Raw genomic sequence first — 26,385 nt, 5'->3', positions numbered from 1 at the left:
TGTTGTCAAGCATTAGAACAGGAAGAGCCCAGGGAAGAGGCTGAGTCACCGAACCTGAAGGGGAATAAAATACGTGTAGATACTGCATTCAGGGACATGGCGTAGTGCTGGACTTGGCAGTCCCGGGTTAATGGCCTGTGAAAGTCTCACAGAATGGCAGTACAGCCTTCAGGTGAATCTGCCACTCCCCCCAGTTCTGAATTGTCCCTAAACTTGCTTAAGGTGCCTTTGAGCCCTTTGCCCACGGTTCCCTGTTACACTTTCCTTTGAGGCATCTTAATTCAAATAGCAATGATGTTATAAGGTAGTGACACTCTTCCAGAAATAAAAATGCATATTGTATTTTGTTTAGAGGCTGACACGTGAAATGCTCTCAGTTACACAAACAGACTCCGGATGTCTTGACATTTGGTGTGTTCAAAGGGGATAGGAATGAAAATGATTTTCATTTTATTGTGCAGCGTACCTGTACGATAGTGCACGGGGAACTGGTCTGCCTGCTTTCAGGACTGACATCCATGAAGATGACCATGAGACCCTACTCAGGTCCCTTGACACATGGAACTATAAAGGTGTAAAACTCCAATGAATGCATGAAAACCTAACGATACTTGATTGCCATGTCAGTTTAGTCCTGAAAGCATTTATTTGGAAATGACACTTTTACTACTGATTCCTCCTCTTCCTCTCCCTCCTCCTCTTCCTCCCTGCCCCTCACAGTTCTTTCCTCCCTTCTCACTCCCCCTTGCAGCATTTTCTCTCTTCTCGCGTGCCTCCTCTAGCACTGCCAGGCCTGAACACCTGGGCCAAAGACACAGCTCTGCCTGAGCCAAGACTTCTCAGTGGCCTGGGAGACACTGGCAATGTTCCCACTTTGGGAGGGGAGTGCAGGGGGAAAAGCAGGAGGTCTGTGTGCACAAGGCTGTGTCCCAGAACCCATCAAACTGTGTCTAGAGGTGGCTGAGCCTCCAGCTGTTGGTCAAGATGTGATGGTCAATGGCCTCCACAGTCCTTTGGGTGTTTCAATTCATGGGTTAATCATCTTTTAAAGAACGGCTTGAGGAAAAGACACTACGATGGAACTGCTGATTTCAGCAGCATCTTTTGAAGCAAGTTCAGAGGTATTCCAAGGCATGGGAAAGGATGCTGAGAGGAGGAGATGGCAAGAAGAGCATGAGAGAAGGCAGGGAGGTGGCAAGCGCCTAAGCACAAGTGTCACCACTGCAGACATCAACGAGAGCACAAACTTCATCTCCGTGTTACAGAGGGGAGATGGAGCCGTCCCCCAACGCAGTCTTGCCCAGACCCTCACAGACACAGGATTTCTCAAAGCAAATCAACAATTTTATTAACAGATGGACAAGCAGGAAATCTCTTCTGCATCTCCTGGGAGGGCGACCGTCACAACTGGGACCATTTGCAGAGGCTGCGTAGGAAGCAGGGATCTGGACTCTGTTTGCCTCCTCAGGTGGGAGAGGAGGAAGCATGGCACGTTCTGTGGCTGCTGCTCCCTGTGGCTGCAGTGGTATCAGCAGGTCTTCCCCAGTGCCCAGCTCTGGTGGAAAAAGTGCAGTGGTTGGTCTCAGGGGCACGAGCAGCAGGTGGTTGATGGTGTTGCCCTTGCCAGGTGCTCTGGACTTTGTAGGTGCTGCCAGCTCCCAGGGCTGGATGCAGCTGTCAGAATGTTGTTTGTGGGAAGGACAAGCAGTGAAGGTCCCTACCTTATCCAAGGGCTTGTGCCCCTCCATCTGCTCCTGGGAACTGCAGGTGGGTTTCTTCTGGCTGTCACCACCAGAACCAGCTCTCTTCTGACTGGGGAACAAGTAGATCCCAAAGAGCATGAGGATGATTTCAGCGCAGTTCTAGAACCGCCACTGCTGGGGGCTGAGTGGAGCACACTTTCCTGGGTGGGTCTGCTCTGCTCCTGCATCCTCTGCTCCATCTTCTGCAGCTTGGCCATCTCCTGGCTGCGCTGCTCCTCGTGCTGCCTCAGGAGCTCCTCCGTGACCTTCACTGCCGGCAGATCCACCACACTCAGCGTGCATTGGAAGATGCCTGCTGCCAGCAGGATTTTGGTGATGCTTCCTGCCATGGTCTGGAGGAGCAGGAGGAGGAGGGAGAGAAGGGGCACAACAGGGCTGGGTGATGGAGAGATGGTGACTGGGGCTTTGGGGGCAGTAGATGGTGGACCCACGGGTGAGTCTGGGAGAAGGTTGGGAAAGTCCTTGGGGACGGTGGCACGTCCCCACAGGCACTGGCCGTAGCTGGCAGCCCTGGGCACCTCTGCGCCTGCCCTTCCCAAACTTATCTCCACAGCCCCTGCACCCTTTCCCCAGCCTTAGAAGTTCCCCTGGGTGCTGGTGCTTCTTGTCTGTGCCTCATCCTTCCCCCAGCCTGCCCCACTCCCTGCTGCCTCAAGCAGTGACACTGCCACATGGGCCATCTGGGCATGTGTCCCCCTCCTCTCATGTCAGAGACACTGGAGCAACACCCTGCCCAGGCAGCTGGGGCTTTGGATGGAACTCCCGTGGAGCCAGACTTTAGGACCTTTGGAAGAAGGGGCAGCCACTCAGGAGCACTGCGCAGCTGACAGGGGATTGTGCAGGGGGAAAATCAGAAAGGCCAAACCCCCAACAGAACTTCATCTGGTTATGTATAAGCTGCCATATAAAAGCATAAGAATGTTTCTATGAATTCATTAGCAGGAAAAGGAAGGCTCAGAAGAGTGTCCATCCTTGACTGGATGAGAGTAAAATACATTGAGAAAGAATGAGGAAGAGACTGAGATATTTAATGCCTTCTTTGCCTCAGTCTTTAGAGTGAGGCCAGTTGTTCTCTGTGTACTCAGGCCCCTGAACCCGAAAACAGAGATGAGGAGCGGGCAGGAAACAACAGCAGGCCAGAGGGACCCAAGTGGGACGCAGGCACTGTTAAACTCAGCCCGTGCTGGAGGATGACTGCCCTGCTGTTCACAGACTAAGCAGGAATTACTCCCAGCTGCCCAGTCACTTGAGAGATTTAGAATCTTTCTCACCAGCCAAGTAATCTCCTGGTTGCACTGCTCCTCATGCTGGCTCATAGCCTCTGCCGTGGCCTTCACTGTCGGGGCATCTGCCCTCAGTGCGTACCGGAGGACAGCCAGCACCAGCAGGATTGTGGTGATCGTTCCAGCCAGGGAGGAAGAGGGAGAGAGAGAGAGAAGGGGCTCAGTGGAGTCGGGCAGCAGGGAGAAGGCGGCTGGGGCAGCGGGGGCAGGAGATGTAGGGCGCAGGGACAGGAGATGTAGGGCCCAGGGACGGGGCACCGGCCCCAGCGGTGGCACCTGCCTTGCCCGAGGCGTTCTCCACCCTCTCCGCAGCCCTGGGAGCTCCCCGGGCGCTGGTGCTCCCGGCCTGGCCCTGCTGAGCTCGGCCTCGCCCCTGCCAGCCGCACGCGCCGCTGCCCGGGGCCGCACTGCAGCGCTGGCACCGCCGTGTCCGGGACGTGTCCCCTCTGATGTCACAGACACCAGGGCTCCATGGCCGCGCCCCCGCGTGCACAAGGAAAGAAATGCAAATATTTCAAAACCTCCTCTGGGATAAAACAAATAATTTCTTTCCCGCTCCCGATCTTTGAGTCCCCAAGTGGGCACCAACAGAATCAACAGATTACCACTCACAACTGCCTTTAGGCAAGGCAATATCCTTTTGGATTTTATTATGCTCTCCATTTTAAGTACAAAAAATTTGTTTTTACACTGATAGAATCTTTCAAAGGAGTGAGCTTTCTGAAGTTCCGTCTCTGTGAAGTTACTAACATTTTTAATTAATGACATGAAGGCACTCAAATCTCTTTTGTATAATACAGTAAATTTAAATCAGTTAAAACAACAACAACAACAACAACAAAGAACCTCGAATCTTTCTAATAATTTTTAATTCTCTGATTCCTAAGAATTATTAGCAGACAGTCTGCTATGTATGATAAAAACTGTGTGATTTTATATCCACCAAGCATGTCAGGTGGGGCACAATTTCACCTTTCTTCCTTGCCAGTGTGATGAGGCCCACTGGATGTTACTTCACGTATTTTGAATAGGGATGCCAAGTAAAACCCAGTGTACACTTGAAAGGATAGCATTTAGTCTTCATGCTGAATTTTCTGATGCTGGGATATTCAAATTAGATTTTTCAAGCTATTTTAACAACGTTTGACATGTAATATCTAATATAGATGTGCAAAATAGCACCGTGTTAGTTATCTCGTCACAAGGATTGACAAGATCACAAAGCGTATTAGCTAAGCGGTGTTTATCTCTCCACCTTTACTCATTGGAAAGGATCGGTAGGGTGGAAACCACACCTAATGTTGGGTTCAGACACCATGAATCAAGGAAAAAGATTTGCCTAATGTGGCCTCTGGCTTGGTGAAGAAAGAGACTGCAACAGGCAGAGATGCCCTGGGAGTAAAAGAGTAACAGACTGATGCAGTACACCCCCCGTCCTTACATCCAACACATTGAATTTAGACAGACTGCCTGTTTAAGAAAGTGCTTGTAGTGCAAAACAAATATTCAAAGTCAGCACTGGATGTGTAAAAAGAGGCCCTGCAAGGTGACTGGACACAATTTTTCAAGGGAAGAAGCTGGGAAGGTGTTGTCAGGTGTTGACCAATAAAACAGTGCCTGAATATTTTTAAAGCCTTACAGGTTCAGGCTTTGGTGGTCTCTATGGTCTTCTGCCCCAAAACACTACTGCCTATTCTGAAATAAAGGTCTATACCCATCCCTCCAGCTGAAGTATAAATTGGGTGCTGGGTATGCAAGCCAGCTCTTCTGGCAATATACAGAAAACAAAATATCTTACTGAAAGAACCATGTGAGAGACAGGAAACAGAAACCATCTGTCACAGCACATAGTGCAGAGCAACCCCTTGCACCTCTGTAGGCACTGTTCAGAGCTGGACTGAGGAGGAGGGCATTCAAGAGTCTCTGGTATTCAAAACTGGGCAGTGAGAAGAAATACAGCCCTGGCAGCCTGAATTTGGTGCCAGGGAAGGTCATGAAGCAGATCGAGAGCCATCATGTGGCGCACACAGGACAGCCAGGGCATCAGGCCCAGCCAGGATGGGTTTGTGGAAGACAGGTCCTGCCTGACCAACCCATCTCCCCTGTGACAAGTGACCCACTTTGTAATTCAGGACACAAGGAGCACCATCTCCCAACATTCTCTTGCTCAAACAGGATTTATTAAAACAAACAAAAATTCCAGGAAGATATTTACAAAGAGTTCCACACTTCCTGGCAGAGGGAGCATCACAACTGGGAACACTTGCAGGGGCTGCACAGGAAGCAGGGGTCTGAACTCTTGTTTGCCTCCTCAGCCGGGAGCGGAGCTAGCACAGCACATTTTCCTGTCACTGCTCCCCATGGCCACAGGAGCGTCTCGGCGGCAGAACCTCCACAGCGCTCAGGTCTAGTGGAAAAAGAGCACAATGAGTGGTCTCAGGGGCAGGAGCAGCAGGGCGTCAATCATGTCCTTGCAGGCGTTCAGGTGTTTGTCAGCTCTGCCAGCTCTCATGGCTGGATGCAGCCCTCAGAAAGTTGTTCTTGGCAAGGGCTTGGCAAAAGTGCCAGAGGTCCCTACCTTATCCGAGGGCTTCTCCGGTGGGTCGTGAGAGTCAGGATTATCCTCACAGGCCTCCTCCTCCTCCTCCTCCTCCTCCTTTATCTGCTCCTGGGCACTGGTAGAGGTTTCCCACTCTCTGCCATCATCACGGTCAGAGCTGCTGTGCCTGAGCAGCCAGTCGATCCCAAAGACCAGGAGGAGGATTTCAGCACCAACCCAGAACCACCACTCATGGCAAGCCAAGAGCAGGATTCTTCCTGGGGTTAGCCCATGCTGCTCTTGCATCCTCCTGTCCAGCAGCAGCAGCTGGGTCATCTCCACACTGTGCGCCTTCTCATGACGCCTCAGGAGCTCTTCTGTGACCTTCACTGATGGAAGGCCCGCCCTCACTGTGTAATGGAGGATGCCCAGAGGCACCAGGATTTTGGTCATCCTTCCAGTCCTGGCCTGGAGGAGGAGGAGGGAGAAAGCAGCTCAGCAGGGCTGGGTGGTGGGGAGATGGCAGCCGGGGTAGGAAATTTGGGGCCCAGGAATGGGGGCAGCCACCCCCAGAGCCCTGAGGGCACTTGCCCCAACAGTGGAACCTGCCCTGCCCAAGACACTCCCCACAGCCCCTGCACCCCCTCCCCAGCCTTAGAAGTTCCCCTGGGTGCTGGTGCTTCTTGTCTGTGCCTCATCCTTCCCCCAGCCTGCCCCACTCCCTGCTGCCTCAAGCCACACTGCAGCAGTGACACTGCCACACAGGGCATCTGGGGACCTGTCCCCTCTCATGTCAGAGTCATTGCAGCCCCACAGCAACGCCACACGAAGCCAGGCTGGGCTTTGGAAAGAAACCAGATGGAATTCAGATGGAACCAGAGTTTATGACTTTTGGAGGAAGGGTCAGTCTTTTGGGAGGACTGTACAGCTGTCAGGGGGGTGTGCAGAGGGCCAAAGCCCAACTAGAACTGAATCTGGTTGTATATTAACTGCCATATAAGAGAAAAAAAATGTTACCCTGAGTTCACTGGCAACAAAAAGGAGGGCTCAGAAGAATCTCCATCCTTTAGGGGATGGGGGTAAAATACATAGAGAAAGAATGAGGAAGAGACTGAGATATTTAATGCCTTCTTTGCCTCAGTCTTTTAGAGTGAGGCCAGCTGTTCTCAGTGTACTCAGGCCCCTGAACCCGAAAACAGAGATGAGGAGCGGGCAGGAAACAACAGCAGGCCAGAGGGACCCAAGTGGGACGCAGGCACTGTTAAACTCAGCCCGTGCTGGAGGATGACTGCCCTGCTGTTCGCAGACTAAGCAGGAGTTACTCCCAGCTGCCCAGTCACTTGAGAGATTTAGAATCTTTCTCACCAGCCAAGTAATCTCCTGGTTGCACTGCTCCTCATGCTGGCTCATAGCCTCTGCCGTGGCCTTCACTGTCTGGGCATCTGCCCTCAGTGCGTACCGGAGGACAGCCAGCACCAGCAGGATTGTGGTGATCGTTCCAGCCATGGAGGAAGAGGGAGAGAGAGAGAGAAGGGGCTCAGTGGCGTCGGGCAGCAGGGAGAAGGCGGCTGGGGCAGCGGGGGCAGGAGATGTAGGGCGCAGGGACAGGAGATGTAGGGCCCAGGGACGGGGCACCGGCCCCAGCGGAGGCACCTGCCTTGCCCGAGGCGTTCTCCACCCTCTCCGCAGCCCTGGGAGCTCCCCGGGCGCTGGTGCTCCCGGCCTGGCCCTGCTGAGCTCGGCCTCGCCCCTGCCAGCCGCACGCGCCGCTGCCCGGGGCCGCACTGCAGCGCTGGCACCGCCGTGTCCGGGACGTGTCCCCTCTGATGTCACAGACACCAGGGCTCCATGGCCGCGCCCCCGCCCCGCCTGCGAGGCCCTCCCGTGGAACTCGGCTGGAATTGAGATGGAGCCAGGGAGTTTACGACCGTGGGAGAAGGGGCAGCCACTCGGGAGCACTGCACAGCCTTCACGGGGTTGCGCAGGGAGAAAATCAGAAGGGCCGAAGCCTGACCGGAAGTTAATTTGGCCCTGAAAATGCCCCAAAAGGTGACAAAAGCTATTTCCGTAAGCACATTGGTGACAGAAGGAAAATTTTCTTCACCAAATGTGTTGTCAAGCATTAGAACAGGAAGAGCCCAGGGAAGAGGCTGAGTCACCGAACCTGAAGGGGAATAAAATACGTGTAGATACTGCATTCAGGGACATGGCGTAGTGCTGGACTTGGCAGTCCCGGGTTAATGGCCTGTGAAAGTCTCACAGAATGGCAGTACAGCCTTCAGGTGAATCTGCCACTCCCCCCAGTTCTGAATTGTCCCTAAACTTGCTTAAGGTGCCTTTGAGCCCTTTGCCCACGGTTCCCTGTTACACTTTCCTTTGAGGCATCTTAATTCAAATAGCAATGATGTTATAAGGTAGTGACACTCTTCCAGAAATAAAAATGCATATTGTATTTTGTTTAGAGGCTGACACGTGAAATGCTCTCAGTTACACAAACAGACTCCGGATGTCTTGACATTTGGTGTGTTCAAAGGGGATAGGAATGAAAATGATTTTCATTTTATTGTGCAGCGTACCTGTACGATAGTGCACGGGGAACTGGTCTGCCTGCTTTCAGGACTGACATCCATGAAGATGACCATGAGACCCTACTCAGGTCCCTTGACACATGGAACTATAAAGGTGTAAAACTCCAATGAATGCATGAAAACCTAACGATACTTGATTGCCATGTCAGTTTAGTCCTGAAAGCATTTATTTGGAAATGACACTTTTACTACTGATTCCTCCTCTTCCTCTCCCTCCTCCTCTTCCTCCCTGCCCCTCACAGTTCTTTCCTCCCTTCTCACTCCCCCTTGCAGCATTTTCTCTCTTCTCGCGTGCCTCCTCTAGCACTGCCAGGCCTGAACACCTGGGCCAAAGACACAGCTCTGCCTGAGCCAAGACTTCTCAGTGGCCTGGGAGACACTGGCAATGTTCCCACTTTGGGAGGGGAGTGCAGGGGGAAAAGCAGGAGGTCTGTGTGCACAAGGCTGTGTCCCAGAACCCATCAAACTGTGTCTAGAGGTGGCTGAGCCTCCAGCTGTTGGTCAAGATGTGATGGTCAATGGCCTCCACAGTCCTTTGGGTGTTTCAATTCATGGGTTAATCATCTTTTAAAGAACGGCTTGAGGAAAAGACACTACGATGGAACTGCTGATTTCAGCAGCATCTTTTGAAGCAAGTTCAGAGGTATTCCAAGGCATGGGAAAGGATGCTGAGAGGAGGAGATGGCAAGAAGAGCATGAGAGAAGGCAGGGAGGTGGCAAGCGCCTAAGCACAAGTGTCACCACTGCAGACATCAACGAGAGCACAAACTTCATCTCCGTGTTACAGAGGGGAGATGGAGCCGTCCCCCAACGCAGTCTTGCCCAGACCCTCACAGACACAGGATTTCTCAAAGCAAATCAACAATTTTATTAACAGATGGACAAGCAGGAAATCTCTTCTGCATCTCCTGGGAGGGCGACCGTCACAACTGGGACCATTTGCAGAGGCTGCGTAGGAAGCAGGGATCTGGACTCTGTTTGCCTCCTCAGGTGGGAGAGGAGGAAGCATGGCACGTTCTGTGGCTGCTGCTCCCTGTGGCTGCAGTGGTATCAGCAGGTCTTCCCCAGTGCCCAGCTCTGGTGGAAAAAGTGCAGTGGTTGGTCTCAGGGGCACGAGCAGCAGGTGGTTGATGGTGTTGCCCTTGCCAGGTGCTCTGGACTTTGTAGGTGCTGCCAGCTCCCAGGGCTGGATGCAGCTGTCAGAATGTTGTTTGTGGGAAGGACAAGCAGTGAAGGTCCCTACCTTATCCAAGGGCTTGTGCCCCTCCATCTGCTCCTGGGAACTGCAGGTGGGTTTCTTCTGGCTGTCACCACCAGAACCAGCTCTCTTCTGACTGGGGAACAAGTAGATCCCAAAGAGCATGAGGATGATTTCAGCGCAGTTCTAGAACCGCCACTGCTGGGGGCTGAGTGGAGCACACTTTCCTGGGTGGGTCTGCTCTGCTCCTGCATCCTCTGCTCCATCTTCTGCAGCTTGGCCATCTCCTGGCTGCGCTGCTCCTCGTGCTGCCTCAGGAGCTCCTCCGTGACCTTCACTGCCGGCAGATCCACCACACTCAGCGTGCATTGGAAGATGCCTGCTGCCAGCAGGATTTTGGTGATGCTTCCTGCCATGGTCTGGAGGAGCAGGAGGAGGAGGGAGAGAAGGGGCACAACAGGGCTGGGTGATGGAGAGATGGTGACTGGGGCTTTGGGGGCAGTAGATGGTGGACCCACGGGTGAGTCTGGGAGAAGGTTGGGAAAGTCCTTGGGGACGGTGGCACGTCCCCACAGGCACTGGCCGTAGCTGGCAGCCCTGGGCACCTCTGCGCCTGCCCTTCCCAAACTTATCTCCACAGCCCCTGCACCCTTTCCCCAGCCTTAGAAGTTCCCCTGGGTGCTGGTGCTTCTTGTCTGTGCCTCATCCTTCCCCCAGCCTGCCCCACTCCCTGCTGCCTCAAGCAGTGACACTGCCACATGGGCCATCTGGGCATGTGTCCCCCTCCTCTCATGTCAGAGACACTGGAGCAACACCCTGCCCAGGCAGCTGGGGCTTTGGATGGAACTCCCGTGGAGCCAGACTTTAGGACCTTTGGAAGAAGGGGCAGCCACTCAGGAGCACTGCGCAGCTGACAGGGGATTGTGCAGGGGGAAAATCAGAAAGGCCAAACCCCCAACAGAACTTCATCTGGTTATGTATAAGCTGCCATATAAAAGCATAAGAATGTTTCTATGAATTCATTAGCAGGAAAAGGAAGGCTCAGAAGAGTGTCCATCCTTGACTGGATGAGAGTAAAATACATTGAGAAAGAATGAGGAAGAGACTGAGATATTTAATGCCTTCTTTGCCTCAGTCTTTAGAGTGAGGCCAGTTGTTCTCTGTGTACTCAGGCCCCTGAACCCGAAAACAGAGATGAGGAGCGGGCAGGAAACAACAGCAGGCCAGAGGGACCCAAGTGGGACGCAGGCACTGTTAAACTCAGCCCGTGCTGGAGGATGACTGCCCTGCTGTTCACAGACTAAGCAGGAATTACTCCCAGCTGCCCAGTCACTTGAGAGATTTAGAATCTTTCTCACCAGCCAAGTAATCTCCTGGTTGCACTGCTCCTCATGCTGGCTCATAGCCTCTGCCGTGGCCTTCACTGTCGGGGCATCTGCCCTCAGTGCGTACCGGAGGACAGCCAGCACCAGCAGGATTGTGGTGATCGTTCCAGCCAGGGAGGAAGAGGGAGAGAGAGAGAGAAGGGGCTCAGTGGAGTCGGGCAGCAGGGAGAAGGCGGCTGGGGCAGCGGGGGCAGGAGATGTAGGGCGCAGGGACAGGAGATGTAGGGCCCAGGGACGGGGCACCGGCCCCAGCGGTGGCACCTGCCTTGCCCGAGGCGTTCTCCACCCTCTCCGCAGCCCTGGGAGCTCCCCGGGCGCTGGTGCTCCCGGCCTGGCCCTGCTGAGCTCGGCCTCGCCCCTGCCAGCCGCACGCGCCGCTGCCCGGGGCCGCACTGCAGCGCTGGCACCGCCGTGTCCGGGACGTGTCCCCTCTGATGTCACAGACACCAGGGCTCCATGGCCGCGCCCCCGCGTGCACAAGGAAAGAAATGCAAATATTTCAAAACCTCCTCTGGGATAAAACAAATAATTTCTTTCCCGCTCCCGATCTTTGAGTCCCCAAGTGGGCACCAACAGAATCAACAGATTACCACTCACAACTGCCTTTAGGCAAGGCAATATCCTTTTGGATTTTATTATGCTCTCCATTTTAAGTACAAAAAATTTGTTTTTACACTGATAGAATCTTTCAAAGGAGTGAGCTTGCTGAAGTTCCGTCTCTGTGAAGTTACTAACATTTTTAATTAATGACATGAAGGCACTCAAATCTCTTTTGTATAATACAGTAAATTTAAATCAGTTAAAACAACAACAACAACAACAACAAAGAACCTCGAATCTTTCTAATAATTTTTAATTCTCTGATTCCTAAGAATTATTAGCAGACAGTCTGCTATGTATGATAAAAACTGTGTGATTTTATATCCACCAAGCATGTCAGGTGGGGCACAATTTCACCTTTCTTCCTTGCCAGTGTGATGAGGCCCACTGGATGTTACTTCACGTATTTTGAATAGGGATGCCAAGTAAAACCCAGTGTACACTTGAAAGGATAGCATTTAGTCTTCATGCTGAATTTTCTGATGCTGGGATATTCAAATTAGATTTTTCAAGCTATTTTAACAACGTTTGACATGTAATATCTAATATAGATGTGCAAAATAGCACCGTGTTAGTTATCTCGTCACAAGGATTGACAAGATCACAAAGCGTATTAGCTAAGCGGTGTTTATCTCTCCACCTTTACTCATTGGAAAGGATCGGTAGGGTGGAAACCACACCTAATGTTGGGTTCAGACACCATGAATCAAGGAAAAAGATTTGCCTAATGTGGCCTCTGGCTTGGTGAAGAAAGAGACTGCAACAGGCAGAGATGCCCTGGGAGTAAAAGAGTAACAGACTGATGCAGTACACCCCCCGTCCTTACATCCAACACATTGAATTTAGACAGACTGCCTGTTTAAGAAAGTGCTTGTAGTGCAAAACAAATATTCAAAGTCAGCACTGGATGTGTAAAAAGAGGCCCTGCAAGGTGACTGGACACAATTTTTCAAGGGAAGAAGCTGGGAAGGTGTTGTCAGGTGTTGACCAATAAAACAGTGCCTGAATATTTTTAAAGCCTTACAGGTTCAGGCTTTGGTGGTCTCTATGGTCTTCTGCCCCAAAACACTACTGCCTATTCTGAAATAAAGGTCTATACCCATCCCTCCAGCTGAAGTATAAATTGGGTGCTGGGTATGCAAGCCAGCTCTTCTGGCAATATACAGAAAACAAAATATCTTACTGAAAGAACCATGTGAGAGACAGGAAACAGAAACCATCTGTCACAGCACATAGTGCAGAGCAACCCCTTGCACCTCTGTAGGCACTGTTCAGAGCTGGACTGAGGAGGAGGGCATTCAAGAGTCTCTGGTATTCAAAACTGGGCAGTGAGAAGAAATACAGCCCTGGCAGCCTGAATTTGGTGCCAGGGAAGGTCATGAAGCAGATCGAGAGCCATCATGTGGCGCACACAGGACAGCCAGGGCATCAGGCCCAGCCAGGATGGGTTTGTGGAAGACAGGTCCTGCCTGACCAACCCATCTCCCCTGTGACAAGTGACCCACTTTGTAATTCAGGACACAAGGAGCACCATCTCCCAACATTCTCTTGCTCAAACAGGATTTATTAAAACAAACAAAAATTCCAGGAAGATATTTACAAAGAGTTCCACACTTCCTGGCAGAGGGAGCATCACAACTGGGAACACTTGCAGGGGCTGCACAGGAAGCAGGGGTCTGAACTCTTGTTTGCCTCCTCAGCCGGGAGCGGAGCTAGCACAGCACATTTTCCTGTCACTGCTCCCCATGGCCACAGGAGCGTCTCGGCGGCAGAACCTCCACAGCGCTCAGGTCTAGTGGAAAAAGAGCACAATGAGTGGTCTCAGGGGCAGGAGCAGCAGGGCGTCAATCATGTCCTTGCAGGCGTTCAGGTGTTTGTCAGCTCTGCCAGCTCTCATGGCTGGATGCAGCCCTCAGAAAGTTGTTCTTGGCAAGGGCTTGGCAAAAGTGCCAGAGGTCCCTACCTTATCCGAGGGCTTCTCCGGTGGGTCGTGAGAGTCAGGATTATCCTCACAGGCCTCCTCCTCCTCCTCCTCCTCCTCCTTTATCTGCTCCTGGGCACTGGTAGAGGTTTCCCACTCTCTGCCATCATCACGGTCAGAGCTGCTGTGCCTGAGCAGCCAGTCGATCCCAAAGACCAGGAGGAGGATTTCAGCACCAACCCAGAACCACCACTCATGGCAAGCCAAGAGCAGGATTCTTCCTGGGGTTAGCCCATGCTGCTCTTGCATCCTCCTGTCCAGCAGCAGCAGCTGGGTCATCTCCACACTGTGCGCCTTCTCATGACTCCTCAGGAGCTCTTCTGTGACCTTCACTGATGGAAGGCCCGCCCTCACTGTGTAATGGAGGATGCCCAGAGGCACCAGGATTTTGGTCATCCTTCCAGTCCTGGCCTGGAGGAGGAGGAGGGAGAAAGCAGCTCAGCAGGGCTGGGTGGTGGGGAGATGGCAGCCGGGGTAGGAAATTTGGGGCCCAGGAATGGGGGCAGCCACCCCCAGAGCCCTGAGGGCACTTGCCCCAACAGTGGAACCTGCCCTGCCCAAGACACTCCCCACAGCCCCTGCACCCCCTCCCCAGCCTTAGAAGTTCCCCTGGGTGCTGGTGCTTCTTGTCTGTGCCTCATCCTTCCCCCAGCCTGCCCCACTCCCTGCTGCCTCAAGCCACACTGCAGCAGTGACACTGCCACACAGGGCATCTGGGGACCTGTCCCCTCTCATGTCAGAGTCATTGCAGCCCCACAGCAACGCCACACGAAGCCAGGCTGGGCTTTGGAAAGAAACCAGATGGAATTCAGATGGAACCAGAGTTTATGACTTTTGGAGGAAGGGTCAGTCTTTTGGGAGGACTGTACAGCTGTCAGGGGGGTGTGCAGAGGGCCAAAGCCCAACTAGAACTGAATCTGGTTGTATATTAACTGCCATATAAGAGAAAAAAAATGTTACCCTGAGTTCACTGGCAACAAAAAGGAGGGCTCAGAAGAATCTCCATCCTTTAGGGGATGGGGGTAAAATACATTGAGAAAGAATGAGGAAGAGACTGAGATATTTAATGCCTTCTTTGCCTCAGTCTTTTAGAGTGAGGCCAGCTGTTCTCAGTGTACTCAGGCCCCTGAACCCGAAAACAGAGATGAGGAGCGGGCAGGAAACAACAGCAGGCCAGAGGGACCCAAGTGGGACGCAGGCACTGTTAAACTCAGCCCGTGCTGGAGGATGACTGCCCTGCTGTTCACAGTCTAAGCAGGAGTTACTCCCAGCTGCCCAGTCACTTGAGAGATTTAGAATCTTTCTCACCAGCCAAGTAATCTCCTGGTTGCACTGCTCCTCATGCTGGCTCATAGCCTCTGCCGTGGCCTTCACTGTCTGGGCATCTGCCCTCAGTGCGTACCGGAGGACAGCCAGCACCAGCAGGATTGTGGTGATCGTTCCAGCCATGGAGGAAGAGGGAGAGAGAGAGAGAAGGGGCTCAGTGGCGTCGGGCAGCAGGGAGAAGGCGGCTGGGGCAGCGGGGGCAGGAGATGTAGGGCGCAGGGACAGGAGATGTAGGGCCCAGGGACGGGGCACCGGCCCCAGCGGAGGCACCTGCCTTGCCCGAGGCGTTCTCCACCCTCTCCGCAGCCCTGGGAGCTCCCCGGGCGCTGGTGCTCCCGGCCTGGCCCTGCTGAGCTCGGCCTCGCCCCTGCCAGCCGCACGCGCCGCTGCCCGGGGCCGCACTGCAGCGCTGGCACCGCCGTGTCCGGGACGTGTCCCCTCTGATGTCACAGACACCAGGGCTCCATGGCCGCGCCCCCGCCCCGCCTGCGAGGCCCTCCCGTGGAACTCGGCTGGAATTGAGATGGAGCCAGGGAGTTTACGACCGTGGGAGAAGGGGCAGCCACTCGGGAGCACTGCACAGCCTTCACGGGGTTGCGCAGGGAGAAAATCAGAAGGGCCGAAGCCTGACCGGAAGTTAATTTGGCCCTGAAAATGCCCCAAAAGGTGACAAAAGCTATTTCCGTAAGCACATTGGTGACAGAAGGAAAATTTTCTTCACCAAATGTGTTGTCAAGCATTAGAACAGGAAGAGCCCAGGGAAGAGGCTGAGTCACCGAACCTGAAGGGGAATAAAATACGTGTAGATACTGCATTCAGGGACATGGCGTAGTGCTGGACTTGGCAGTCCCGGGTTAATGGCCTGTGAAAGTCTCACAGAATGGCAGTACAGCCTTCAGGTGAATCTGCCACTCCCCCCAGTTCTGAATTGTCCCTAAACTTGCTTAAGGTGCCTTTGAGCCCTTTGCCCACGGTTCCCTGTTACACTTTCCTTTGAGGCATCTTAATTCAAATAGCAATGATGTTATAAGGTAGTGACACTCTTCCAGAAATAAAAATGCATATTGTATTTTGTTTAGAGGCTGACACGTGAAATGCTCTCAGTTACACAAACAGACTCCGGATGTCTTGACATTTGGTGTGTTCAAAGGGGATAGGAATGAAAATGATTTTCATTTTATTGTGCAGCGTACCTGTACGATAGTGCACGGGGAACTGGTCTGCCTGCTTTCAGGACTGACATCCATGAAGATGACCATGAGACCCTACTCAGGTCCCTTGACACATGGAACTATAAAGGTGTAAAACTCCAATGAATGCATGAAAACCTAACGATACTTGATTGCCATGTCAGTTTAGTCCTGAAAGCATTTATTTGGAAATGACACTTTTACTACTGATTCCTCCTCTTCCTCTCCCTCCTCCTCTTCCTCCCTGCCCCTCACAGTTCTTTCCTCCCTTCTCACTCCCCCTTGCAGCATTTTCTCTCTTCTCGCGTGCCTCCTCTAGCACTGCCAGGCCTGAACACCTGGGCCAAAGACACAGCTCTGCCTGAGCCAAGACTTCTCAGTGGCCTGGGAGACACTGGCAATGTTCCCACTTTGGGAGGGGAGTGCAGGGGGAAAAGCAGGAGGTCTGTGTGCACAAGGCTGTGTCCCAGAACCCATCAAACTGTGTCTAGAGGTGGCTGAGCCTCCAGCTGTTGGTCAAGATGTGATGGTCAATGGCCTCCACAGTCCTTTGGGTGTTTCAATTCATGGGTTAATCATCTTTTAAAGAACGGCTTGAGGAAAAGACACTACGATGGAACTGCTGATTTCAGCAGCATCTTTTGAAGCAAGTTCAGAGGTATTCCAAGGCATGGGAAAGGATGCTGAGAGGAGGAGATGGCAAGAAGAGCATGAGAGAAGGCAGGGAGGTGGCAAGCGCCTAAGCACAAGTGTCACCACTGCAGACATCAACGAGAGCACAAACTTCATCTCCGTGTTACAGAGGGGAGATGGAGCCGTCCCCCAACGCAGTCTTGCCCAGACCCTCACAGACACAGGATTTCTCAAAGCAAATCAACAATTTTATTAACAGATGGACAAGCAGGAAATCTCTTCTGCATCTCCTGGGAGGGCGACCGTCACAACTGGGACCATTTGCAGAGGCTGCGTAGGAAGCAGGGATCTGGACTCTGTTTGCCTCCTCAGGTGGGAGAGGAGGAAGCATGGCACGTTCTGTGGCTGCTGCTCCCTGTGGCTGCAGTGGTATCAGCAGGTCTTCCCCAGTGCCCAGCTCTGGTGGAAAAAGTGCAGTGGTTGGTCTCAGGGGCACGAGCAGCAGGTGGTTGATGGTGTTGCCCTTGCCAGGTGCTCTGGACTTTGTAGGTGCTGCCAGCTCCCAGGGCTGGATGCAGCTGTCAGAATGTTGTTTGTGGGAAGGACAAGCAGTGAAGGTCCCTACCTTATCCAAGGGCTTGTGCCCCTCCATCTGCTCCTGGGAACTGCAGGTGGGTTTCTTCTGGCTGTCACCACCAGAACCAGCTCTCTTCTGACTGGGGAACAAGTAGATCCCAAAGAGCATGAGGATGATTTCAGCGCAGTTCTAGAACCGCCACTGCTGGGGGCTGAGTGGAGCACACTTTCCTGGGTGGGTCTGCTCTGCTCCTGCATCCTCTGCTCCATCTTCTGCAGCTTGGCCATCTCCTGGCTGCGCTGCTCCTCGTGCTGCCTCAGGAGCTCCTCCGTGACCTTCACTGCCGGCAGATCCACCACACTCAGCGTGCATTGGAAGATGCCTGCTGCCAGCAGGATTTTGGTGATGCTTCCTGCCATGGTCTGGAGGAGCAGGAGGAGGAGGGAGAGAAGGGGCACAACAGGGCTGGGTGATGGAGAGATGGTGACTGGGGCTTTGGGGGCAGTAGATGGTGGACCCACGGGTGAGTCTGGGAGAAGGTTGGGAAAGTCCTTGGGGACGGTGGCACGTCCCCACAGGCACTGGCCGTAGCTGGCAGCCCTGGGCACCTCTGCGCCTGCCCTTCCCAAACTTATCTCCACAGCCCCTGCACCCTTTCCCCAGCCTTAGAAGTTCCCCTGGGTGCTGGTGCTTCTTGTCTGTGCCTCATCCTTCCCCCAGCCTGCCCCACTCCCTGCTGCCTCAAGCAGTGACACTGCCACATGGGCCATCTGGGCATGTGTCCCCCTCCTCTCATGTCAGAGACACTGGAGCAACACCCTGCCCAGGCAGCTGGGGCTTTGGATGGAACTCCCGTGGAGCCAGACTTTAGGACCTTTGGAAGAAGGGGCAGCCACTCAGGAGCACTGCGCAGCTGACAGGGGATTGTGCAGGGGGAAAATCAGAAAGGCCAAACCCCCAACAGAACTTCATCTGGTTATGTATAAGCTGCCATATAAAAGCATAAGAATGTTTCTATGAATTCATTAGCAGGAAAAGGAAGGCTCAGAAGAGTGTCCATCCTTGACTGGATGAGAGTAAAATACATTGAGAAAGAATGAGGAAGAGACTGAGATATTTAATGCCTTCTTTGCCTCAGTCTTTAGAGTGAGGCCAGTTGTTCTCTGTGTACTCAGGCCCCTGAACCCGAAAACAGAGATGAGGAGCGGGCAGGAAACAACAGCAGGCCAGAGGGACCCAAGTGGGACGCAGGCACTGTTAAACTCAGCCCGTGCTGGAGGATGACTGCCCTGCTGTTCACAGACTAAGCAGGAATTACTCCCAGCTGCCCAGTCACTTGAGAGATTTAGAATCTTTCTCACCAGCCAAGTAATCTCCTGGTTGCACTGCTCCTCATGCTGGCTCATAGCCTCTGCCGTGGCCTTCACTGTCGGGGCATCTGCCCTCAGTGCGTACCGGAGGACAGCCAGCACCAGCAGGATTGTGGTGATCGTTCCAGCCAGGGAGGAAGAGGGAGAGAGAGAGAGAAGGGGCTCAGTGGAGTCGGGCAGCAGGGAGAAGGCGGCTGGGGCAGCGGGGGCAGGAGATGTAGGGCGCAGGGACAGGAGATGTAGGGCCCAGGGACGGGGCACCGGCCCCAGCGGTGGCACCTGCCTTGCCCGAGGCGTTCTCCACCCTCTCCGCAGCCCTGGGAGCTCCCCGGGCGCTGGTGCTCCCGGCCTGGCCCTGCTGAGCTCGGCCTCGCCCCTGCCAGCCGCACGCGCCGCTGCCCGGGGCCGCACTGCAGCGCTGGCACCGCCGTGTCCGGGACGTGTCCCCTCTGATGTCACAGACACCAGGGCTCCATGGCCGCGCCCCCGCGTGCACAAGGAAAGAAATGCAAATATTTCAAAACCTCCTCTGGGATAAAACAAATAATTTCTTTCCCGCTCCCGATCTTTGAGTCCCCAAGTGGGCACCAACAGAATCAACAGATTACCACTCACAACTGCCTTTAGGCAAGGCAATATCCTTTTGGATTTTATTATGCTCTCCATTTTAAGTACAAAAAATTTGTTTTTACACTGATAGAATCTTTCAAAGGAGTGAGCTTGCTGAAGTTCCGTCTCTGTGAAGTTACTAACATTTTTAATTAATGACATGAAGGCACTCAAATCTCTTTTGTATAATACAGTAAATTTAAATCAGTTAAAACAACAACAACAACAACAACAAAGAACCTCGAATCTTTCTAATAATTTTTAATTCTCTGATTCCTAAGAATTATTAGCAGACAGTCTGCTATGTATTATAAAAACTGTGTGATTTTATATCCACCAAGCATGTCAGGTGGGGCACAATTTCACCTTTCTTCCTTGCCAGTGTGATGAGGCCCACTGGATGTTACTTCACGTATTTTGAATAGGGATGCCAAGTAAAACCCAGTGTACACTTGAAAGGATAGCATTTAGTCTTCATGCTGAATTTTCTGATGCTGGGATATTCAAATTAGATTTTTCAAGCTATTTTAACAACGTTTGACATGTAATATCTAATATAGATGTGCAAAATAGCACCGTGTTAGTTATCTCGTCACAAGGATTGACAAGATCACAAAGCGTATTAGCTAAGCGGTGTTTATCTCTCCACCTTTACTCATTGGAAAGGATCGGTAGGGTGGAAACCACACCTAATGTTGGGTTCAGACACCATGAATCAAGGAAAAAGATTTGCCTAATGTGGCCTCTGGCTTGGTGAAGAAAGAGACTGCAACAGGCAGAGATGCCCTGGGAGTAAAAGAGTAACAGACTGATGCAGTACACCCCCCGTCCTTACATCCAACACATTGAATTTAGACAGACTGCCTGTTTAAGAAAGTGCTTGTAGTGCAAAACAAATATTCAAAGTCAGCACTGGATGTGTAAAAAGAGGCCCTGCAAGGTGACTGGACACAATTTTTCAAGGGAAGAAGCTGGGAAGGTGTTGTCAGGTGTTGACCAATAAAACAGTGCCTGAATATTTTTAAAGCCTTACAGGTTCAGGCTTTGGTGGTCTCTATGGTCTTCTGCCCCAAAACACTACTGCCTATTCTGAAATAAAGGTCTATACCCATCCCTCCAGCTGAAGTATAAATTGGGTGCTGGGTATGCAAGCCAGCTCTTCTGGCAATATACAGAAAACAAAATATCTTACTGAAAGAACCATGTGAGAGACAGGAAACAGAAACCATCTGTCACAGCACATAGTGCAGAGCAACCCCTTGCACCTCTGTAGGCACTGTTCAGAGCTGGACTGAGGAGGAGGGCATTCAAGAGTCTCTGGTATTCAAAACTGGGCAGTGAGAAGAAATACAGCCCTGGCAGCCTGAATTTGGTGCCAGGGAAGGTCATGAAGCAGATCGAGAGCCATCATGTGGCGCACACAGGACAGCCAGGGCATCAGGCCCAGCCAGGATGGGTTTGTGGAAGACAGGTCCTGCCTGACCAACCCATCTCCCCTGTGACAAGTGACCCACTTTGTAATTCAGGACACAAGGAGCACCATCTCCCAACATTCTCTTGCTCAAACAGGATTTATTAAAACAAACAAAAATTCCAGGAAGATATTTACAAAGAGTTCCACACTTCCTGGCAGAGGGAGCATCACAACTGGGAACACTTGCAGGGGCTGCACAGGAAGCAGGGGTCTGAACTCTTGTTTGCCTCCTCAGCCGGGAGCGGAGCTAGCACAGCACATTTTCCTGTCACTGCTCCCCATGGCCACAGGAGCGTCTCGGCGGCAGAACCTCCACAGCGCTCAGGTCTAGTGGAAAAAGAGCACAATGAGTGGTCTCAGGGGCAGGAGCAGCAGGGCGTCAATCATGTCCTTGCAGGCGTTCAGGTGTTTGTCAGCTCTGCCAGCTCTCATGGCTGGATGCAGCCCTCAGAAAGTTGTTCTTGGCAAGGGCTTGGCAAAAGTGCCAGAGGTCCCTACCTTATCCGAGGGCTTCTCCGGTGGGTCGTGAGAGTCAGGATTATCCTCACAGGCCTCCTCCTCCTCCTCCTCCTCCTCCTTTATCTGCTCCTGGGCACTGGTAGAGGTTTCCCACTCTCTGCCATCATCACGGTCAGAGCTGCTGTGCCTGAGCAGCCAGTCGATCCCAAAGACCAGGAGGAGGATTTCAGCACCAACCCAGAACCACCACTCATGGCAAGCCAAGAGCAGGATTCTTCCTGGGGTTAGCCCATGCTGCTCTTGCATCCTCCTGTCCAGCAGCAGCAGCTGGGTCATCTCCACACTGTGCGCCTTCTCATGACTCCTCAGGAGCTCTTCTGTGACCTTCACTGATGGAAGGCCCGCCCTCACTGTGTAATGGAGGATGCCCAGAGGCACCAGGATTTTGGTCATCCTTCCAGTCCTGGCCTGGAGGAGGAGGAGGGAGAAAGCAGCTCAGCAGGGCTGGGTGGTGGGGAGATGGCAGCCGGGGTAGGAAATTTGGGGCCCAGGAATGGGGGCAGCCACCCCCAGAGCCCTGAGGGCACTTGCCCCAACAGTGGAACCTGCCCTGCCCAAGACACTCCCCACAGCCCCTGCACCCCCTCCCCAGCCTTAGAAGTTCCCCTGGGTGCTGGTGCTTCTTGTCTGTGCCTCATCCTTCCCCCAGCCTGCCCCACTCCCTGCTGCCTCAAGCCACACTGCAGCAGTGACACTGCCACACAGGGCATCTGGGGACCTGTCCCCTCTCATGTCAGAGTCATTGCAGCCCCACAGCAACGCCACACGAAGCCAGGCTGGGCTTTGGAAAGAAACCAGATGGAATTCAGATGGAACCAGAGTTTATGACTTTTGGAGGAAGGGTCAGTCTTTTGGGAGGACTGTACAGCTGTCAGGGGGGTGTGCAGAGGGCCAAAGCCCAACTAGAACTGAATCTGGTTGTATATTAACTGCCATATAAGAGAAAAAAAATGTTACCCTGAGTTCACTGGCAACAAAAAGGAGGGCTCAGAAGAATCTCCATCCTTTAGGGGATGGGGGTAAAATACATTGAGAAAGAATGAGGAAGAGACTGAGATATTTAATGCCTTCTTTGCCTCAGTCTTTTAGAGTGAGGCCAGCTGTTCTCAGTGTACTCAGGCCCCTGAACCCGAAAACAGAGATGAGGAGCGGGCAGGAAACAACAGCAGGCCAGAGGGACCCAAGTGGGACGCAGGCACTGTTAAACTCAGCCCGTGCTGGAGGATGACTGCCCTGCTGTTCACAGTCTAAGCAGGAGTTACTCCCAGCTGCCCAGTCACTTGAGAGATTTAGAATCTTTCTCACCAGCCAAGTAATCTCCTGGTTGCACTGCTCCTCATGCTGGCTCATAGCCTCTGCCGTGGCCTTCACTGTCTGGGCATCTGCCCTCAGTGCGTACCGGAGGACAGCCAGCACCAGCAGGATTGTGGTGATCGTTCCAGCCATGGAGGAAGAGGGAGAGAGAGAGAGAAGGGGCTCAGTGGCGTCGGGCAGCAGGGAGAAGGCGGCTGGGGCAGCGGGGGCAGGAGATGTAGGGCGCAGGGACAGGAGATGTAGGGCCCAGGGACGGGGCACCGGCCCCAGCGGAGGCACCTGCCTTGCCCGAGGCGTTCTCCACCCTCTCCGCAGCCCTGGGAGCTCCCCGGGCGCTGGTGCTCCCGGCCTGGCCCTGCTGAGCTCGGCCTCGCCCCTGCCAGCCGCACGCGCCGCTGCCCGGGGCCGCACTGCAGCGCTGGCACCGCCGTGTCCGGGACGTGTCCCCTCTGATGTCACAGACACCAGGGCTCCATGGCCGCGCCCCCGCCCCGCCTGCGAGGCCCTCCCGTGGAACTCGGCTGGAATTGAGATGGAGCCAGGGAGTTTACGACCGTGGGAGAAGGGGCAGCCACTCGGGAGCACTGCACAGCCTTCACGGGGTTGCGCAGGGAGAAAATCAGAAGGGCCGAAGCCTGACCGGAAGTTAATTTGGCCCTGAAAATGCCCCAAAAGGTGACAAAAGCTATTTCCGTAAGCACATTGGTGACAGAAGGAAAATTTTCTTCACCAAATGTGTTGTCAAGCATTAGAACAGGAAGAGCCCAGGGAAGAGGCTGAGTCACCGAACCTGAAGGGGAATAAAATACGTGTAGATACTGCATTCAGGGACATGGCGTAGTGCTGGACTTGGCAGTCCCGGGTTAATGGCCTGTGAAAGTCTCACAGAATGGCAGTACAGCCTTCAGGTGAATCTGCCACTCCCCCCAGTTCTGAATTGTCCCTAAACTTGCTTAAGGTGCCTTTGAGCCCTTTGCCCACGGTTCCCTGTTACACTTTCCTTTGAGGCATCTTAATTCAAATAGCAATGATGTTATAAGGTAGTGACACTCTTCCAGGAATAAAAATGCATATTGTATTTTGTTTAGAGGCTGACACGTGAAATGCTCTCAGTTACACAAACAGACTCCGGATGTCTTGACATTTGGTGTGTTCAAAGGGGATAGGAATGAAAATGATTTTCATTTTATTGTGCAGCGTACCTGTACGATAGTGCACGGGGAACTGGTCTGCCTGCTTTCAGGACTGACATCCATGAAGATGACCATGAGACCCTACTCAGGTCCCTTGACACATGGAACTATAAAGGTGTAAAACTCCAATGAATGCATGAAAACCTAACGATACTTGATTGCCATGTCAGTTTAGTCCTGAAAGCATTTATTTGGAAATGACACTTTTACTACTGATTCCTCCTCTTCCTCTCCCTCCTCCTCTTCCTCCCTGCCCCTCACAGTTCTTTCCTCCCTTCTCACTCCCCCTTGCAGCATTTTGTCTCCTCTCGCGTGCCTCCTCTAGCACTGCCAGGCCTGAACACCTGGGCCAAAGACACAGCTCTGCCTGAGCCAAGACTTCTCAGTGGCCTGGGAGACACTGGCAATGTTCCCACTTTGGGAGGGGAGTGCAGGGGGAAAAGCAGGAGGTCTGTGTGCACAAGGCTGTGTCCCAGAACCCATCAAACTGTGTCTAGAGGTGGCTGAGCCTCCAGCTGTTGGTCAAGATGTGATGGTCAATGGCCTCCACAGTCCTTTGGGTGTTTCAATTCATGGGTTAATCATCTTTTAAAGAACGGCTTGAGGAAAAGACACTACGATGGAACTGCTGATTTCAGCAGCATCTTTTGAAGCAAGTTCAGAGGTATTCCAAGGCATGGGAAAGGATGCTGAGAGGAGGAGATGGCAAGAAGAGCATGAGAGAAGGCAGGGAGGTGGCAAGCGCCTAAGCACAAGTGTCACCACTGCAGACATCAACGAGAACACAAACTTCATCTCCGTGTTACAGAGGGGAGATGGAGCCGTCCCCCAACGCAGTCTTGCCCAGACCCTCACAGACACAGGATTTCACAAAGCAAATCAACAATTTTATTAACAGATGGACAAGCAGGAAATCTCTTCTGCATCTCCTGGGAGGGTGACCGTCACAACTGGGACCATTTGCAGAGGCTGCGTAGGAAGCGGGGATCTGGACTCTGTTTGCCTCCTCAGGTGGGAGAGGAGGAAGCATGGCACGTTCTGTGGCTGCTGCTCCCTGTGGCTGCAAGGGTATCAGCAGGTCTTCCCCAGTGCCCAGCTCTGGTGGAAAAAGTGCAGTGGTTGGTCTCAGGGGCACGAGCAGCAGGTGGTTGATGGTGTTGCCCTTGCCAGGTGCTCTGGACTTTGTAGGTGCTGCCAGCTCCCAGGGCTGGATGCAGCTGTCAGAATGTTGTTTGTGGGAAGGACAAGCAGTGAAGGTCCCTACCTTATCCAAAGGCTTGTGCCCCTCCATCTGCTCCTGGGAACTGCAGGTGGGTTTCTTCTGGCTGTCACCACCAGAACCAGCTCTCTTCTGACTGGGGAACAAGTAGATCCCAAAGAGCATGAGGATGATTTCAGCGCAGTTCTAGAACCGCCACTGCTGGGGGCTGAGTGGAGCACACTTTCCTGGGTGGGTCTGCTCTGCTCCTGCATCCTCTGCTCCATCTTCTGCAGCTTGGCCATCTCCTGGCTGCGCTGCTCCTCGTGCTGCCTCAGGAGCTCCTCCGTGACCTTCACTGCCGGCAGATCCACCACACTCAGCGTGCATTGGAAGATGCCTGCCGCCAGCAGGATTTTGGTGATGCTTCCAGCCATGGTCTGGAGGAGCAGGAGGAGGAGGGAGAGAAGGGGCACAACAGGGCTGGGTGATGGAGAGATGGTGGCTGGGGCTTTGGGGGCAGTAGATGGTGGACCCAGGGGTGAGTCCGGGAGAAGGTTGGGAAAGTCCTTGGGGACAGTGGCACGTCCCCACAGGCACTGGCCGTAGCTGGCAGCCCTGGGCACCTCTGCGCCTGCCCTTCCCAAACTTATCTCCACAGCCCCTGCACCCTTTCCCCAGCCTTAGAAGTTCCCCTGGGTGCTGGTGCTTCTTGTCTGTGCCTCATCCTTCCCCCAGCCTGCCCCACTCCCTGCTGCCTCAAGCAGTGACACTGCCACATGGGCCATCTGGGCATGTGTCCCCCTCCTCTCATGTCAGAGACACTGGAGCAACACCCTGCTCAGGCAGCTGGGGCTTTGGATGGAACTCCCACGGAGCCAGACTTTAGGACCTTTGGAAGAAGGGGCAGCCACTCAGGAGCACTGCGCAGCTGACAGGGGATTGCGCAGGGGGAAAATCAGAAAGGCCAAACCCCCAACAGAACTTCATCTGGTTATATATAAGCTGCCATATAAAAGCATAAGAATGTTTCTATGAATTCATTAGCAGCAAAAGGAAGGCTCAGAAGAGTGTCCATCCTTGACTGGATGAGGGTAAAATACATTGAGAAAGAATGAGGAAGAGACTGAGATATTTAATTGCCTTCTTTGCCTCAGTCTTTAGAGTAAGGCCTGTTGTTCTCTGTGTACTCAGGCCCCTGAACCCGAAAACAGAGATGAGGAGCGGGCAGGAAACAACAGCAGGCCAGAGGGACCCAAGTGGGACGCAGGCACTGTTAAACTCAGCCCGTGCTGGAGGATGACTGCCCTGCTGTTCACAGACTAAGCAGGAGTTACTCCCAGCTGCCCAGTCACTTGAGAGATTTAGAATCTTTCTCACCAGCCAAGTAATCTCCTGGTTGCACTGCTCCTCATGCTGGCTCATAGCCTCTGCCGTGGCCTTCACTGTCTGGGCATCTGCCCTCAGTGCGTACCGGAGGACAGCCAGCACCAGCAGGATTGTGGTGATCGTTCCAGCCAGGGAGGAAGAGGGAGAGAGAGAGAGAAGGGGCTCAGTGGCGTCGGGCAGCAGGGAGAAGGCGGCTGGGGCAGCGGGGGCAGGAGATGTAGGGCGCAGGGACAGGAGATGTAGGGCCCAGGGACGG

The sequence above is a fragment of the Chamaea fasciata genome, unplaced genomic scaffold (assembly GCF_029207755.1).
Source record: "Chamaea fasciata isolate MVZ Bird 193981 ecotype frontalis unplaced genomic scaffold, bChaFas1.0.hap1 SCAF_2, whole genome shotgun sequence".
In the NCBI taxonomy this organism is placed as follows: Eukaryota; Metazoa; Chordata; class Aves; order Passeriformes; family Sylviidae; genus Chamaea; species Chamaea fasciata.
The sequence above is the reverse complement of the archived record's forward strand: the minus strand, read 5'-3'. Positions refer to the sequence as shown.